At 36.8% G+C, this 15,042-nt stretch overlaps 1 long non-coding RNA gene across 4 annotated transcripts in view; it reads right to left on the minus strand.

Moving 5' to 3' along the window:
- Window positions 1-1,060: 1,060 nt before the first annotated feature.
- Window positions 1,061-15,042, minus strand: part of LOC103887054 — a 55,341-nt gene continuing 41,359 nt past the window's right edge. For 3 of the 4 annotated variants that reach the window (XR_004185911.1, XR_004185912.1, XR_004185909.1), the window contains 2 exons: window positions 12,823-12,869; window positions 1,061-1,783 (listed from right to left, as the gene is read on the minus strand). This is a non-coding gene — a long non-coding RNA (uncharacterized LOC103887054). Of the gene's footprint in view, window positions 1,784-12,822; window positions 12,940-15,042 lie in introns of all 4 variants that reach the window. The other variant, XR_004185910.1, reaches the window with a different exon arrangement.

Raw genomic sequence — 15,042 nt, forward strand, 5'->3', positions numbered from 1 at the left:
CCAGACACACACACTTCAAAGTTTATACATTTTTACTAGTAAGGCCTCCACGAAGAAGATGGCACCTTTCCCTTTCCCAAACTACAGTGGAAGAAAGGAGGGCGATTAGAGGGAAACCAATGTCTGCTAGTTTATTAATCAGGCTTTATTATACTTCCTTTGTTTTGAGTAAACTTGCTAATCCCTATCATGATGGATGTTACCAAACCCAGTGAGTCATTATAACAAAGTGACCTCAGTTTAGGAATCAGGAGACGTGGTTTAAAGGACAAACCACATTCTGCAAGTAATTTTTTTAGGCGGTTTCCTCAAGAAAAGCAACATTGATATATTTTTTTTTTTCCTGTAAGAAGATGGAAAAAGAGAATCCATTTTAATGAACATCAATTTCAACTTAAAAAGTCCTGCGCTGAGGTCAGATTTAAAATACAAATGGAAAGACTGTCAAAATATCCAGAACAAACCTATTTTATTAGTAGACCAGCAGCTAAAACTGAAACACTTATCACACTCCTGCTAACATCTTATTTTAAAAATTGAGTGTTTTCTTTTTCCCATGGAATAATGTGTAGTAATTAAAGCCAGCAAGTCTCTGATTAGTATGAAAATGTTACTCTATTATTAAATTAAGAGTAATAATGCCTTCTGTGCACGTACCTGGCTAAAACCTGAGGATCTTTAAGAGGTTTTCGTGTGTAGGATAAAGACCTCATCAGCATGAACACTAGGAAAGGGATGTGAAGAACAGTGGACTTTTCAAAATGCCAAGAACAGTTTGCTTATTTGTAAAATTGGCAGGGCACAGTCACCCAGAAAGAAATTTGGCCAGGGTGTACAGATCTGTCAATAACTGCCATGAGACTCAGGATCTGACTGGCAAGGAAGTTATTCAACCCTATTTGTATTAGTCTATCCTTGCATCACTCTAAAGAAATACCTGAGACTGGGTAATGTGTCAAGAAGAGAGGTTTAATTGACTCACAGTTCCACAGGCTGTACAGGAAGCGTGATGGCTTGTGGGGAGGCCTCAGGAAACTTTCAATCATGGCGGAAGGCAAAGGGAAGTAGGCACATCTTACATTGCCAGGGCAGAAGGAAGAGAGAGAGGGGAGAGGTGCTAGACACTTGTAAACAACCAGATCTCGTGATAACTCACTCTCACCAGGGCAACACCAAGAAGGATGGTGTTAAACCATGAGAAACTGCCCCCCATGATCCAGTCACCTCCCACCAGGCCCTACCTCCAACACTGGGGACTGCAATTCAACATGAGATTTGGGCGGGGACACAGATCCAAACCATTTCACTATTCTTTAATCATTTTATTCAATAATTAAACTAACTACATCTGGCCAATTGCTGGCCTAAATTTCCTCACCATTCACTTAGCCTCTCCTACCCCCACTTATATAGTACTTGATCCTGCTGACCTGAACCTATATAGGAACAAATATACACAGTGATTGTGAACATCCACTGAAAGTCTGTTGAATATGATGGTCTGTTTCTTCATGCCTTTTGTCCATGGACGCCTAACCTTTTTTTAAGATACCCATAAGCAAGTAATTAAGAGCAAGACACAAGGTTAGAAAGACACAGTATACATTTTACCTTGGAGTCAATTAAGCCATTTACTCCTGTTGCACTTTCACAGCATCATATACTTCCTTTAGCTATTTTATCATTATGATATTATACATGTTTGTATAATCTTGATACAGCTATCCCTCAGTGATGCGCAGCACAGTGTATCTTCCCCCATCTGTCTTGTGTTGTACTCTGCCTTCAATTTAAGAAAAAAAATTGAATTAACAGTGTATAACAGGTACATAATATGCTTCGTTGAATAGACGAATAATCGATTATCAAGTGGGTTACTTTTAACTCAGAAAGACTCATCTACCAAATTTTAAGGCATACAAAATTTGGGGTATGTTCACTTTACCGAAAATACTATAAAATTTCACTAGGCCAGAATACATTTGAAGTCTTTGCACACCCTTAGGGCTTTCATTTTTCTTTGAATTGTCTTTGACCTATAAGTTTGCTAAGCAAATTAATTGTGTGAGCAAGTTTCAAAGAAATGTAAGCAATATTACAGAGGATGTTCAAATTACTAAAGTTAAAATCTTTTCAAAATACTTGGAAAGCATCAAATTGTATTTAAATACAGAACTATGCTATTCATTGCACTTTAATCTAATTCATAAATCTTTAGGTTTTTTCCAGATAATCCTTCCTCAGCAGTTGCCTCTAGTTATTTTGTGGAGTCAAGAACAATAAAGTTGGATTTCGAGACGCACCTTTCAGTGAATTCAGATGGCCCCTTCTCCAGTTGGTCTGAATTAGGGGAGTTTTAATGCATATTTATTTAGGTATGTTAAAATTATTCTCCAAGGAGGATGGAAAAGACTGATATATACACTCTGGGTCAAATGGATTCAAGTCCTATTATTTTAGGCCTCTGACAAAGATTACAAATGAAGCTGAACCTGGACTGGTCCAGTCAATAAATCATATTATAGATTACAGCTGTATTAGTCAAGGCATGGCCCAATGTGTGCAAGCTTTATAGAAATTTATGGGTGCTACTCCAGATCTACTGATTCAGAAACTGTCATAGGATTAAGAATCTGTGTTTGAAGAGGCTTTTAAGTGCTGGAATTTGGAAACTGCTGGGTTAGAGCACTGGTCTCCAGCTGCTGTGTCCTTGCCTAAGGGATATGTACAAACAAAAATATATATATAATTGTGTAAGCAAAAATATTATAATTTCTCTTGTATGTATACATACATGATCAGTTTCCATTTTCTATTTTTATAAAAGCTTTATAGTATTTTATATAGAAGTACACATATAACATAAAAATAAACAAATATACATTATAGATGCTAAAATGTTTACTTATGGAGTAGACAATCAAAAAAAGTTTGTAAATACTGAGTCCAGAACATAGTAAATATCCATTTAATCTTTTGGAATGCAAATCCATTGTGTCTGGTTATAAATTATTTAAAATGGATGCTCTTTTCAGCAAAAGAAAATACAAGAAACATACCAAGAGTTTAGCACGGGTTATGATCTTTTAGCATGCTCCTTAAAAATAAAAGGAAACTATTCTACAAGTACACTTCAAGCCTGTTTTTCTGAGGAGGATGTTAGCAAGGTTTAAAGGGCATGCAACTGAGGGAACTACCTATTACCGACCCAAATGAAGTCAGATGATTAAAAGCAAATAAAGAATTAGGTGCCTTGAGGGAAAAAAAAAATAGCGAACAATGGAAGTAAACAGGGGTTTACATTCTCCTGTCTAATGGCTAGGAACAATTAGTTTGGGGAGCTGTAAGAGCACTGCAAAATTTAAAGAAGATGGAGCAAGCCTGTAAGTCCAGACTTAGCAGCTTAACATGCAATTCCCAGTAACAAAGACTCCCATTCCCCATAACTGGTGAAATTGACTTCAGCTGTCTGGGTGAAGTAGTTCCTGATTTGAAGCATAGGAGAAAATCTCTTAAGAGCCTACAGAGTACGATCTTCCCTTTGTTATTTTTTCCCCCGTCTGTCTTGTGTTGTACTCTGCCTTCGATTTAAGAAACAAATAAATAAAAAGAGGACTGTAATTGAATTAAGAACAGCGAGTCCAAAACTGCATAGTTCTTCACGTGAGACCAAAAGAAGACTTGGTTTTGATCTTAGAGTAACCATATGCCTCACTTTTAACAAATTCGCTTGACTTAACACAAAAGTGCCCTTACCCAATCAAACAACAACAACAAAAATTGTGTAACAAAGTTAAGGGGGAGGAAGTGGGTAAAAACAGCAAATGTTTCCCTTTTTCAATGTGTGGGAATAGAAATATTCTCTTCTTTGGGTCTAAATATAAGTTTGCTTGCATTGAGTTGTAGTAGAGAAATCAGAAATCAGGGAGGAAGTCAGGATGCGAAAAATCAAAGCAGAAAGACTAAGAGACAACTAAAATTTGGACAGGTATATATCTATTTACATTATTTTCTAATGCTGAGAAAAAAATTCTGCCAATATCATTTAAATGTTGTAAAATGCATGAACATCTATTAAATGGATTTTTACTCATTTTTGTCAGTTTTTGAGATGTTTGTTGCTATTTAACATAAGCCTTGACTTCTTTATATTGTAAGATTCTTGGGTAATTATTTCCTACAGAGACCCTAGTTCTGATGAATGCTTATCCAAATGCAGTGTTACAATTCTTATTTTATTTTTTACTCTTCAAGAGTATATATAAAATAGTAAAAAAGAAAAAAAAAAGAAATACTTGAGTAGGAAGGTGTCCCTGACTTTATATTGTTTATTTGACCACCTTATTGCTTATCTTGATCTTAAAAGTTGATCTTAAAAAGTTCTAAACAATAAACCGCTATCAAAAGAAAAAAAAATTTTAATGGGCCTTCCTATCTTTCATTCTCTGCCTGTGTCTCTGCCTCTGTCTCTCTCTCTCTCTGTTGGCCAAGGTAATAAACACAAGGCTTAAAAAGTAAGAGAACTTTTTTGTATATCTCCATGAATGATCGAGAGAGAGAGAGAGAGAGAGAGAGAGAGAGAGAGAGAGAGATATGAAATGTGCCCAGAGCTTTAAAGAAACAGAAATGGACAATACAAAAAGTACTTCCACCCTTTCTGTTTGTACTCTAAAAGTTTTTACAGTAACCATGCTGCAAGTCAGGGGATCACAGGATCCTTTATTAGCAACTGCGGAAAACTCGTCTTGAAGGCACAACTGATGTCTGGTTGTTGTGCATGGTTTCTAAACCACTGTTTTATGGGTGTGAAATCAGATGAAATATGTTTATGAGGTTTTGACCCAGATATTCCCTTCTAAGTTTTGCCAAGATATTATATGCTTGGATCTTTTACCATATTTACTTAAATAAATACATTGAGGTTAAGTGCAAACTTGACACTAAAACATGCTATATTTGTACTCTGTCAAAGGCTCACACATGGAGCTTAGCTGTGTGTGCGTGTGTGTGTGTGTTCATCTCCGTTTATAGGTTCATGTACTAGTTTTCTGAGACCAAGCTTATGCACATTGAAGCGGAATGGAGTGCTTGCCATTATCCAGTCGATTTCATCTGCTATTGCAAATTTCATTACTGAAGTTTACTCATAAGCACTAACAATCCAAGCTACTGTCAGTGATTATCCACCTTAAAATAATTTTTGAATTCTAAATCTCTTTGACAAAAGCTATCATTAAGTTTCACAAACTCAAGGCTTTTTAATGAAGTGGCTTCTAATGTACAAAAGCTTTTAACAGTTGCTTTAAAAAGTCCAGTTGGAGCTTCAGCCATGGTTTCTTCATTTCTTTTTGCCATAATAATCTGTTCCATATTATCTTTCAGGTTCATCTCATGGGATGTGTGCAGTCTATTCTTTTAGTGGAAATATATTTTAAAACCTCAGGCATTTTTATAAGAGGGTAGATGGTAATTTGGCAGATGATGGTCAAATGTTTAATGAGCAATTATGTTCATATATGATAGTGCAATGCTTAGAATTGCTGTAAACTCAACATTAATTGGCCAAACCATAAAACTCCTAAATCTTAAGTATTATGAATCTATTTATATTGATACAATGTTTGGGCAAGTTATTCAGCACATATCTTGAACTGAACAGAACAAAATTTCCACAAGTCAAATATAGGGAAAAGATTGCCAATTCTTAAGTCGATGACTACAAAAAAACAAACTCATTATATAAAGAACATAAAGCTGAGCAAAGACTAATAGATTAGCACACTGCTCATGAAGACCGTTATCAGCACTGAAGGGGCTTTGGGTAAACTACTTCCTCTCTTCCCTGTCTTTCTAGAACAGATTAATTAGTTACTCGCTTCCTTTCCACTTCATGACGTGCTGTGTAAATTTGGCCTAATGGTGTCATGTCTGATGAATATGAATGTAGCTGAAAAAGTTAACAGGGAAGCAAATATCTGCCCTTACTTCTATTTCAAGGTCTACTTTTATCTGACTATAGCTCCCACAGCCCCACTAGGAGTTTTACCTCCTCTAGACCTCTTAGGGAAATTTAAAAGATATTTTTAGATAGGTTAGTTTTGGAAAAAAATTAAATTAGAGGTTCATTTTGGGGAAAAAAATACACACACGGCAGAATCATTAATAATAAATAAATAGGATATGAACCTCATCAACAAGCAGTACAGAATTTAATATTTCTATAGGCATATATCATTTCAGAACTTTCTGTCATTTAATATCATTCAAAAATAATTTTTCTGTTGCATAAATGTGTCAAAATTTATTGAACGCATCCCTTATTTTAACATTTGGCTTATTCAAAGTTCTTGCTATTAAAATCAATATGCAAAATATCTGATAAGCCCAGGTGCAGTTGCTCATGTCTCTAATCCCAGCACTTTGGGAGGCCGAGGCGGGCAGATCACTTGAGTCCAGGAGTTCCAGACGACCCTGGCCAACATGGCAAAACCCCATCTCTACTAAAAATACAAAAATTAGCTAGGAGTGGTGGACACATGTAATCCCAGCTACTCGGGAGGCTGAGGCAGGAGAATCACTTGAACCCAGGAGGCAGAGGCAGCCTGGGCAACAGAGCAAGACGTCTCAAAAAAAAAAAAAAAAAAAATCTCATGAGATAACTTTTGTGAACACTCTTATCTACTAACTAAGATCAATTCAACAAAATAGAAGTGCTTTTGAACACTTTATTTTTCTTACCAAAAGTTTGTAACAATTTGCCCTCCCAGCAGCTATGTCTGAGGGTGCCCCTCTCTTTGTCCCCTTGTTAACACTGGTGAATAAGCATTAAACATCAAACAAGAACAACAACAAAACAGTGTCTTCAGCCATTTCTTTCACTCAGAAGAAAATTATGTGGGACATTTTTCATGTTGGTCTGGTTCTGTCTAACAAAGAAGGAAATAGTGCAAGCAGTCATCCCCATAAACTGGGCGCATATGGGAGGAGAATTGAGAGCAGGGAAAGTACAGCGCTGTATTGAGTGAAATAGGAAGACTTTACCTGAAGTTAACATGAAGACTTCAGACACTGCCAATGACAATAGCCTCAGCCCTGAGGTGATTACTTTTTTTCAACAACTACTTACTAACAGTCATAAGAAAAAACGTAGTTTTCCACCATCCTCTGCCTCTTCCCCAAGCCCCTGCCACCAAATATCAAATAATGATAGGCTGGGTGTGGTGGCTCATACCTGTAATCCTAGCACTTTGGGATGCTGAGGGAGGTGGATCACTTGAGGTCAGGAGTTGGAGACCAGCCTGGCCACCATGGTGAAACCCCGTCTCTACTAAAAATACAAAAAAAAAAAAAATAGTTGGGTGTTGTGGCACTTGCCTGTAATCCTAGCTACTCAGGAGACTGAGGCAGGAGAATCACTTGAACCTGGGAGGTGGAGGTTACAGTGAGCTGAGATTACACCATTGCACTACAGCCTGGGTAACAGAGCAAGAGTCTTTCTCAAAAAATAATAATAATAAAATAAATCAATAAATAAAAGTTAAAAAATAAAATTTAATGTAAATGCCTTCAGAAGTAGCTAACAATTTGAGAGTTTCTTGTATAAGATGGATTTTTGCATTTGAAAATATTTACTTAGAAAAATGATCAAGAAAGTAGACTCTTCTTCCTTAGATGTCTGTTGATATGTATGATGAAATTTAAGGGAATCAAAATAATTCCTTCTGGCATTTTTGTGTGTTTGTTTTGTACTTTTTTTGTTGCTGTCTTTTTGTAGTTTGTACCCTTTAAACTGAATCCAGATCTAACAATTTTAGGTTGTTACGTAAGAGGCAAAGCATAAAAGCATTTTGCCAAAGTCACCCAAACTATACATCTTTTGGGAGATCTACCACCAAGCAGGCAAGAGAGAGAGACAATTGGAGAGCAATACTTTTAAGGAGAAGAGAGATTAAAAGCAGATCAAACATTTTGGGTTGAGGTTAGTACTTCCACTTGTGTTATAAAGATCTATGGTACAGACTTGAAGGTGGAACCGGGTTTTAAAATTGGAACCCTAGCAGGAAATCATTATAGTTCTGTGATTAATTTATGCAAAAGTGGAATCATATGAAATCATGGCCTGAGCTGGAAATGAGTCCCCACGTAAGCCTTCAGAGTTTGTAATGTCAGTTTGCAGGGTGTCTGGTGATTGCGTTTGTCGACTGAAGTCAGGCATCACCTTTACAAAGACCCTGTGCAGGAATTCGTTCTTTTCTTCAGCTGGTATGTGGTTTCCTGTCTTTTATTTAATGTTTCCAAGGTAATGTTTCCAAATGCATGAGACACAATTTCCTGAGCCTGAATGTGAACAAAATAGAAACTATTAACTAGTCCTAGAGGCTCTAGTTTTGGGCCTTAAACACTTATAATCTTGATCTTGTCTGTTTCATTGCATTAAATTAGTTTCTGTGATTAGCAACCTGAGAACATTGTTGCATTTTGGCTGTCCTTTGAATCTCAATGTAAATCTATCATTAGAGCTGAGAGATTTCAGGCTTTTGATGTAGGGAGGAGAACACACAAAAGCTTCTAACAACTACTGGAAAAGTGAAACAATGACTCCCAGCCACAGTTCTTTTGCATTTGTGCCACAATGAAGTGTTTCACACTGATCTTTCAGTTCTCAGGCTCTGAGGAGTATTTGCAGTCAGTAGAAAGAACATCTTGCTACTCAGCTCTTAGATATCAGAGTTTTATACTATATACACATACTCTGAGGACTGTCTTTCATGTTTATGCAGCATAAAAATGTCTGAAGAAGTTCTCCAGAAATTTTTCTCTTGCAAACTTTTAATATTTTATGTTCACTCGATGTGTTTTTCCATTTCCCATCCTAAGAATTTTCTTTCAACCTGTTGAAAGGGTTTTAGTATCTGGTCTCTTGAAAAATATGTTAATAGAGTTTTACTGAAAAGAAACTGTAATTAGAATGCCATATAAACTTTGATAGCTAAACCACTCAATACCCACTTGAAACAAGATGATATTTTTATTATAAAAGCATTTTTATGGATACTTAAATAAAGGTAAAGGGGTTGTATTAGCACATGCTACCGCACATCCACTATTTATCCAGACAGTCTGGAATCCAACAGCCTGGTCTGGTGTCTGAGACATGCGAGAAGTCTGGAATGGTGGCAATGACGGCCATGTTGAAATCCCCTTCTTCCTCTTTCTTCATTTTCATTATTCTCTTTTCTCTCTCTCCTACCAGATTTTTCAATATTCCACTCGGATTAGGGAACTAAATAGCAATGGAACTATTAGAAGAACTCAAGTCATTGTGACCCTTCTCCATTGCTAATTTGGAAAGCGTTCTGCAACTCCTGAGCACTGCTTTACTGCTGCCAAACGCATTTATAGACTCGTTTGTACCTGCAGAAGAATCACGTATTTCTTAACACTTTGACTGATTCTGTTTTTCAACAATTCAATTAGAAAAGTAAAACTAATAAATACTATTATTGTGCCAGGCTCTGTTAAGTAGGTACTGAAGAGATATGATGAACAAGCGATAACTCCTCAGCCTGACTTTCCCCAGCAAACATACATACTATTTGAAGGATGGTCCTTCACATTTGTGATGGGAACATCAATAGGATTAGGATTTGCAGCCAAATGTCACTGCCCTGACTTCTAAGAGAAATGTTGTTGCCTGTTTATTAGAATAAAGTGTTGAGAAAAAAAAGACAAAACGGAACTGGAGAAGCTAAAAAGACCTGAAAAATCTGCATTAGAAGAAGCAGAGAATACTTTGAAGAGAAACAAATAGATGTAGAAATTGTGTGTGTGTGTGTGTGTGTGTGTAAGAGAAGGATAGAGAAATTGAAAGAGAGAGAGATCAGCAAAAGGTGGGTTTGGCCACTGGTTCACACCTGTAATCCCAGAACCTTTGGAGGCCGAGGCCAGTAGATCATCTGAGGTCAGGAGTTCGAGACCAGCCTGGCCAACATGGTGAAACCCCGTCTCCACTAAAAAATACAAAAATTAGCTGAGTGTGGTGGCAGATGCCTGTAATCCCAGCTACTTGGAAGGCTGAGGCAGGAGAATTGCTTGAACCCAGGAGGCAGAGGTTGCAGTAAGCTGAGATCACGCCATTGCACTCCAACCTGGGTGACAAGAGCGAAACTCTGTCTCCAGAAAAAAAAAAAAAAAAAAAAAGAGTTAAGTTTAAGGGAAAGCATTCTGGGAAACTTCGGGACACAAGAATGACAAGGGACACACTGAGGGAGATGGGTGAAGAAGAAGAATTTTAAAGATCTGTTGCTCTGCGTCATGCAATATCATCCTGTGCCTGGCAAGCGTAAGGAGCTGCAGTAAAGATGTCAGTTGTCTCCAATTTCATATTTGAGGTTGGATTTTATTTCCCCCGAATGCAAGTCTGTGTAGAGGATTGTTTATGGTGTGGCACAATTTTACAGGATATGCCTTTGTTTCTGCATTGCCTTTGAATTGTTTGCTAATTCTTTTGAATGGATCTGTTTTGTTTTTTGGGGGGTTGGGTTTCCAACTAAGTTTTAAAACAATGAAGCATTGCACTTCTTTTCTAGCTTTCAACAAAGTCTTGGGCACATTTTTGTTATTAATCATGTCCTACCCACCATTTCTTCCCTGATGTGTGTGTGTGAGAGAGAGACTGTATCTTGTTTTTCTCTTTGAGAATGACTCTTTTCTCCATTCCAAGGGGTCTTGGTAGAAACATTAATCCAGATGCTTAGGCAGTCCCTTGGCCTGCACTTGTTGACAAAGATAGTCTTAATTTTTCTTTTTTTTTTTTTTAATGGAGTCTCACTCTGTCACCCAGGTTGGAGTGCAGTGGCACAATCTCAGCCCACTGCAGCCTCTACCTCCCAGGTTCAAGCAATTCTCCTGCCTCAGCCTCGCGAGTAGCTGGGACTACAGGCATGTGCCACCACGACTTGCTAATTTTTTTTGTAGTTTTAGTAGAGACGGGGTTTCACCAGGTTGGTCAGCTTGATCTCAAACTCCTGACCTCAAATGATCCACCTGCCTCAGCCTCCCAAAGTGCTGGGATTACAGGCCTGAGCCACCGCGCCCAGCAACCTTTCCCTTTTCTTAGAGCATTTTCCTGAGAAAGCTTATAATTGTATCTGTCTCTTTGATACAGAAATATTTTTAAAATCTCTTGCCAATTTTACACACAAGGCTATCTAGGTCCTGGGAGCCATCCCTTTGAAACGTAATCATCAAAAGAGATAGCGCCCCTATTTATTTCCTTGTTTATGTGGGAGGATAGGAGCCTAACTTAGGTGGGTGCCTTGTTCCATTTTGTAAAAGCATCTCCTGCCATGAAAATAAGAGAAAGTTGACCTTTCTTTTGGGGAAAGCCAATTAGTAAAGAGATAGCCTATAATCTCCAAAGAGGTTCTTAAAACCTCAGTTCTTTTTTAAAACTCCAGTTCTTTTTTACACCCCAGTTCTTAAAAACCCTATTGCCCTTGTTTCTGCAAAGCTGAGTTCAGACTCAGTTCTGGTGTCTCTCCCCAGTTGCAATGTCCTTGAATAAAGTCTTCGTTGCCTATTTAATTTTGTCCAGTGAAATTTTTACTTTGACATTGGACTCATCAGATACCCTGTTTCCCCTGGGAATTTGGATTCTGAACAGAGTGATGTAAGGACAGAAGTCATGTAGGACTGAGATATTCCAGTGGTAACCACTTGAAAACACAAACTTTTTGTCCTTTCTCCTTAAATGTCTGGACTTGCCCTCATTTGCTCTCCTTTTCAATCATGTGAATTGCCCTGCATCCTTCCAATGAATTCTTTTCTTGCTTAGACTACCCAGTAATTATTTAGGAACCAATCTCACTGATGAAGTAAGTTATCCATATTGTATTTATCCTCATAAAATCCCTACTAGGTAATGAGTATGAGTCCAATATTAAAAATGAAGAAATTTGAGGATCTCAGAAGTGCATTATTTTTCTAAATTCACCAGTTAGTCAGCAGAATTCTATAAACATACACTCTTTCCAGAAATGACACCTGAATTAAATATCACAGATATACACCACATCAGGTTACAAAGAGCAAATTCATCTCAAGAGCAGAGTTTGCTTTGTTTTGTTTAATAAATATCTCTCTTACCTTCTTCTTATATTCCCTCATAGTGATTTTTATAAATGGCTCATATTTCTCGGGACACCTCTTAGTCTCTTAATGGATCAAATTTTCTTTCTCTAAAAGTTCTGATATAAGTAGAAATGCTTGAATGAGACAGAGAAGAAAAATTCGTGCTGCGATGATTCGTGCATTAGCTTATATCAATTTTTGATTTATTTAGTAGGGGAAGGAATTATGTCTCAACTTCCATACTTATTTCTGGTGCCTACAAGTTCATCTCCTTCCAAACTCAACTTCCTTGCCTTTATTAACTTCTAATCAATAATCTTCAGTGTCCATTTTTCCCTAGACTTTCTTACCTTGTTTCAAGTTTCTTTATAACACATGTTCTATATTCCATGTTAAACAGTGCTCTTTATAACTTTAACATAGCCTCTACTCTGTCAGTTAGCTCTTTTTTCCCTCCTGTCACTTGTCTTCTCCTATATTCCAGGTTCAGTCTCTCATCCAATACTTTTCATTTTTGCTAATGTTTTTCCTTTTGTTTGAAAGTCTCTTTCAGTACACTCTATGCTGCATTAAAGCTTTCAGCAGTTATACTATTCTTTATAGATCTATCACCTTCTTGAACTTTAATGGTAATCTTGTTCAGCACAATTTATCCATCAATTTTTTTCTAAATGTTGCAAATTCACTAACCTTGTCTCTTCAAGGACTGTGCCACAATGCAGTATCTTCATGGTGAACTGGTGAAGAAAAAGACAGATAGTAGGCCCATACTCAGTGATCATGTTTGAGACAGGACTAGGCAATGAGCTATAAGGAAGGTGATAAGCGGGTGAATTTCACTCCTTTCATTTAAGAAGAATAAAGGATATCTAAGCATGCTATAACCTACAATATGCATTTGAGAAGACTTTTCTCCAAATGTTAATAGGATGACACACTAAACAAGATAATTCTTCATGTGTCAGACTCCCAGATTCTCCAATACTTAGAGCATCTTTTTGACAATCCTGAGTAGTAGTAATTATTAACTTAGTTTTGCCATCCAGGCAACTCAAGGAGATTAAGTAACTTGCCCAAGATCGAACAAGTGATGTAGAGTTGGGATTTACATGCAAGTGTGTTATTTAATACTTCCATACTGTTATCTTTCTGTGGTAGACAGAATATCGGCCTTCCAATGATGTCCATGTCCTAATTCCCAGAACTTGTGAATATGCTACATAACATGGCAAAGGGAAATTAAGACAGCAGATAAAATTAAGTTTGTTAATTAGCTTATCTTAAACTAGAAAGATTATTCTGAATTATCCAGGCAGGTCCATTATAATCACAAGGGTCCTTAATTGTAGATGTAGACAGAAGTCAGTGTCAGAGTGACACCATATGAGAAAGACTTGACTGGTCATTGTTGGCTTTGAAGATGAAAGGAGCCATGGGACAAGGAATAGGAACTTGAAACTGACAAAAGCTAGCAGAGGGATTCTCCCTACAGTGTCCAGAAAACAACACAGCCATAACACATCTTGCTTTTAGCCCAGTGAGACCCATTTTGGACTTCTGTTATCCAAAACTATGAAACAATAAATTGATGTTATTTCAAACCACTTTTAAATTTGTGGTAACTTGTTAAAGGAACAATGAGAAATTGATACACAACTAAGATGTAAAATATTCCAGTGGTTTAAGAGTTGTTAAATAATCATGGAGACACATGATCCTGATCCAAAAAGATTTTGGCAGTTACTGTTTAACCAAGGGGAGGACAGATTCAGGATGTTATTGTCTCTATTTGAAAATCAGTCCACCTTATTTTAGAGAATACTTCACTTATCCAAGAATATTGGAAGGTGTAGGCAAAGTAAAATAATGTCGTGAGGTAATGAGGACATTTGAAATATCTACTACAGACTCATACTAATAAACTTGTTCCTTTTCAACAATATGAGTCCCTAAATTTACTAGTCCTTACTAATTATAGACTGAATTATCTTTTAATGCAATACATATTGTCCTACAGAGAGCTTCTAAAGTCACCAATTTATATCTAATATAATGGGAGAAGGTATATACATGTATATGAATAGATTCGCTGAGTTGCACAGTAATTACATAGATCAAGCTATGTGTCTCATGCAAGTAAAACTAGGCATACTTTATATCAGCTTTAAAGATCTCTCACCATATCTGAAGTTGTAACAGTTATATAGTGACCCTAATTCAATTTACTCATTGAATATTCATTATGTTCCAGTTGCTCTTGTAGGTGCTTGGGATACATCAAGAATTTACTATATTTCTTAGAAATTTTGCATTTCCTGAGAATTTAAAAAATGGTCTTGTATAAACCTGTTTAACTTCTATCCCACATGCTATTTCAAATCTCCACATGCTATTTCAAATCTCCACATGCTATTTCAAATCTCTTTTTAAATAATTTCCACTTATTAGCTTCAGAAGAATATTTTTATAATATTGAAATAATAAAGTTTTGTTTCCATGTGCATATTTTTTATGAGTAATTGTTAGAAATGTTTTATTTTCATTGGCAGTTCTAAGAAGATTTTATTTTAACGTTTAAAAAATTAGCCACAAGATTAAAAAACATATATATCATCCTTTGGCTAGGATAACAGCTCCCAACTGAGACCCAATAAATAGCCTCTAATGTTTATTTAATCAATAAAGAATTAAATTGGGATCTGAAGGTCAACAAACACAGCCAGAATCTTTGAGTGTGTGGCTCTGTGTTGGAACCAGCCATTTATCCTTGACACACACACTTCCCAACTGAAAGCAGGCACTTTGCATATAAGCCACACACTGTGTTGATCTGAGAAACTCTGAGCTGGAATCCCAGTTGACAAAGCACATCTGCAGTGGCTCAGCTTTTCAACATGTCTCCTTTAGACA

Source organism: Papio anubis, chromosome 8, assembly GCF_008728515.1.
Source record: "Papio anubis isolate 15944 chromosome 8, Panubis1.0, whole genome shotgun sequence".
Lineage (NCBI taxonomy): Eukaryota > Metazoa > Chordata > Mammalia > Primates > Cercopithecidae > Papio > Papio anubis.